Below are 4,773 nucleotides of genomic sequence, written 5' to 3'. Positions count from 1 at the left end.
TTCAATGTGTTATATGATATTAATTGGTTTGGACATTAATTCTTGTATTGTAGGTAGGCATGCATGATTAAAATAATGGCAGTAATGGAGTGTGATTCTGACAAAATGAATAGAAAATTGGCCTCAAAAGGAGTTGTCATTTGTTTCGTACACTTTTATGGAATCGTTCAGCGTTTACACTTAGGCAGCTCCTTTTTTAATCGGAGGAGGAGACTTCTTGGGAAACCCCTTGTGTTTACTAGCATCGAGTAAAATAGTTCGGTACAATAATTTTTAATGGCTGTCTTAAGAACCATATAAGTTTAATTATCAAAATGTTAAGATGAATAATTACGAATAAATATGCAGTGGAATTAAAATAAGGCAATAAAAAATTATATATTGTGCACAAGTTCCCTTATGAAAAAAGTTATTGCTAGGATAAGATAATATTTAATTACAAAATAATCCTACCAAATCTATCAAAGTTAGATCTCTCAACACAATGAGAAAAACTAACAACACTCTAAAATCAATTCAAAATCGAATACGAAAACTAAATAGTGTAAAATAAATAAACAAATTTCGATCTCTATATGTTGAGATATAACAACTACACCCTTAGTATAGGAAAATCAAAGATCGATGTAGAGTAAGAGAGTAATAAGTAAAATCAGAATGATCTTCACCAAGTAGTTGACATGATGTAGTGTTCCTTTGTTTCTCAATCACTGTGAATCACCACCACTTGATCAATGCTAGCTGCACCGAGTCTTTTTGTATGTACGTATGATGTATTCTCTCTTGTTCTCCATCCTTCACATGTACACATATTTTTCTTCTTATACTTCACGCTTCATTCTTCAACTTGCAACCTGTTGATTTCTTTTCTTTTTATCAGAGCCGATTCTAATAATTTTTGGATCTGAGTCTAATTTTAAAAAGAGACCTCTAATTCTAATGTGCGTTCATATTCTTTTAGACTAATAACAAATTTTCGATTTAAAATGCGCAATAGTCAAAATATTTCTATTTTAATTGCGTAATCTATTACCTATCTAAAAGAGTGAATAAAAGGGCAAAGTTTTACGATTGTGAATTGACTACTTTGCCCTTTTATTCTTCTATCTATGTAATCCTAATACATATGTATGGGGATATAAAAATAAATATGTATAATCCTAATGAATATGTATGAGGGTATAAAAGTAAATATATATACTAATTATTGTGGCTATTATGGCCAAAGTAAATATATTATATATTAATTATTGTGGTTATTATGGCAAAGTAAATATATATATTTATGTGTACGTGTGAGTGGGCGGTTTCTTGAGTAATACAAATGGCAGGCCCGACAAAATAAATATATTAATTACTATGGTCATTATAATGACAATGGGCAGAAAGCCCTCCGTACCATCTGGAAGGTTTGGTCTTTGATGCACCTATTTCCTCAACTGCAATCAGATTTTTTTGGCAAAGTCAAATTTTTTAGGCACGATCAGTTTACCGTATACATATGCACCTACACTCATTTTTTGGTTTACGATTGTGAATTGACTACTTTGCCCTTTTATTCTTCTATCTATGTAATCCTAATACATATGTATGGGGATATAAAAATAAATATGTATAATCGTAATGCATATGTATGAGGGTATAAAATTAAATATATATACTAATTATTGTGCCTATTATGGCCAAAGTAAATATATTATATATTAATTATTGTGGTTATTATGGCAAAGTAAATATATATATTTATGTGTACGTGTGAGTGGGCGGTTTCTTGAGTAATACAAATGGCAGGCCCGACAAAATAAATATATTAATTACTATGGCCATTATAATGACAATGGGCAGAAAGCCCTCCGTACCATCTGGAAGGTCTGGTCTTTGATGCACCTATTTTCTCAACTGCAATTAGATTTTTTTGGCAAAGACAGATTTTTTAGGCACGATCAGTTTACCGTATACATATGCACCTACACTCATTTTTTGGTCCAACAGGCTCATTTACAGTGAGAAGAATTCAAGTGTTTCTACAAACTTTGACCACAACACTTCATGGAAAGGTATGGATATTGTATGACATATAACATTAACATATTTAATTATTTATTAAAAAAAATGATGCATAGACAAGTGAATCACAACTGAACATGTGTCTATTGCTTATCAACAGATAATGCTGCCAGCAATAAGTTATATTCATTGAAGCACAAATACATAAATTATTCTCTAGATGAAAGACAACAATATATTAATAAGGTCATGGAATCGAGAAAGAGCAAAAGAACACGTGAATCTGCTATGGGAAAAGATGTATTCAATCCGCTTGGGCCAAGATTCGACCAATTTCTCATCTCATCCCTTGAAAAGTTTGAAAATTCTAGATTTTATTGGGTCGAAAAACATCAATTTTCTCTTCCAAAAGGTTTGGAGATAGCGCTTTTGTTCCAAAAAAATTGTTTGCACGTCATCTTGGGATTTTGATTCATTTTTCATTGTAGCATCAGTTACCTTCAGGATTTAGGATTGTTATCTTATCTATATGTTTTGTGTTTAATTTGTTAACATTTGTTTTGGATGTAAATGACTTCTCATGGTCTCTGGTGTGAATTTCTTTTAATGTTTTCCATATATGCTTGTGTTGCACAAATGCAGTTTAAAGATATACGATCAATTTTAAAAATTGGGTTGTATGTGTAGCACATACATATATAATTATATAAATTAAGAGCTTGGGAAAAAAATATGTCTGCCCTTCGTTTTCGAAATTTGCTTCATTATTCATTGTAGTATTTAAATTCAATCGTCTTGAGATTTTTCTTCTAAAACTTAAATTCAAAAGTATTTAATATGCTTATGCATGTTTGTAGATGATTTCATCTTTATTTGTTTTGTCTTTATTCCCATGTTGTTATATTTTTTCACACAAAATGTTGTTCAATGACAGTAATGTTATGTTATAGACTAGAATAATGATTCCTAATCCTAACGAATACACTTTAGAAAATTATTTGAATCAGTCTCATTAATCCAAATTAATATGATTTCGAAATTCTTTGAATCTAGCAATGAGACATGTTTGTGATTCCTTCGCATATGTGTATTAGCAGGGTGGCCAAAATTTGAATAGTACAATGAAATCCCTGAGCCGCCACAATGTGTTTGGTTGGATAAATTCACAGAAAACATAAAGCTTATAACATAAGAGGAAAAATACAAAGAAAATTGAAAAGAAATTAATGTGTTTGCAAATGTTACAAAAAAAGAGAAGAATAAGAAGCAGATGTTCAATGAATATAAATTGCATCTTCTGGAAGGAAAGTCCTAGACTTGAAACATCCAAAAACAACGAAAACAAAGGCAGATTGTGGGAACACGTCTATTTAATTTATTGAGCATCAATTTAGATGATTCTGTAACTTTTGAATGGAAAGCAGTCTCTGTATTTTTTAGAAGACACATCAGTTCGATAGACGAAGTTAATATACTAATAACTTGCAAAAAATATAATTGTCAATCACACAAATGATTGACGAAGTTAATATGATTTATCTTTATTTCTCATGTTGTTATCTGATACAATATGTTTGTACATTTTTTCACACATGCATAATGTTGTTCAATGGCAGTAGTGCTATGCCTCTCGATGATATGCACAAAAATTCTCCATCTCAAGGTCTATTTGTACAAGTTAGGATGTATGTCATATATTTTAGAATAATAAATTGTTTCTTTTTTATTCAATTATCTAAATTATATTAATTGAGCATTGGTCGGAAGTAACTCATAAGCAATATATATTTTCCCGAAAATTCTCCATCCACAGGTATTTTTTATTTTGCAGGTTATGATGGATCACATATGTTGTATAATAATTAGTTGCTTCTTGCTTTTTAGTCAATCTTCTCAACTATATAATTTTTAGGATCATGTGCAGGAATTACGCCAGAAGCCAGTAATTCGGTTTCAAACTATTCAAAGCTGCAGATTGAAAAACGTCGTCAACGAATTCAGAATGCATTAGAGTCAAAGAAGAAAAAAAACGGTGAATTTTGTTTTCATTATGCACAGAAATTCTCCATCTCCAGGTCTATTTGTACAAATTAGGATATATGTCATATATTTTAGAATAATAAATTGTTTCTTGTTTTTTATTTAATGTTCTAAATTATATTAATTGAGCATTAATGGTAGGAAGTAACCCAGAAGCAATATATATTTTCCTGGAAATTCTCCATCCCCAGGTATATTTTTTTTTGCAGGTTATGATGGATCTCACATGTTGTATAGTAATTAGTTGCTTCTTGCTTTTTAGTCAATCTTCTCTCAACTATATAATGTTTAGAAGCATATGCAGGAATTACCCCAGAAGCCAACAATTCGGTTTCAAACTATTCAAAGCTGCAGATTGAAAAACATCGTCAATGGATTCAGAATGCATTAGAGTCAAAGAAAAAAAATAAAACGGTGAATTTTTGTTTTCATAGAAGTGTTCTTTGTATGTAACAAATAAACAAATAATAAAAATATGTAAATTAGCATGCTCCACGGTTTCATTGTTTGAGAATTGTTAATATTTATTTCATTTCATTGTAATTTATTTTATAGTTATTGCATGATATTATATGTTCATAACTTGCATTTCAAGCTCGTGTTACTAACTTTATCGACTGTGTTTTATTCGATGAGGATAATTCCTCACATATCGATTGTATGCAAACAAATTCAAGGTCCCAAGATATCAGATTAAGCTGATATTTTTTAAAAAATAACCACTTG

The sequence above is a fragment of the Henckelia pumila genome, chromosome 4 (assembly GCF_033568475.1).
Source record: "Henckelia pumila isolate YLH828 chromosome 4, ASM3356847v2, whole genome shotgun sequence".
In the NCBI taxonomy this organism is placed as follows: Eukaryota; Viridiplantae; Streptophyta; class Magnoliopsida; order Lamiales; family Gesneriaceae; genus Henckelia; species Henckelia pumila.
Note: the sequence above shows the minus strand (reverse complement) of the source record.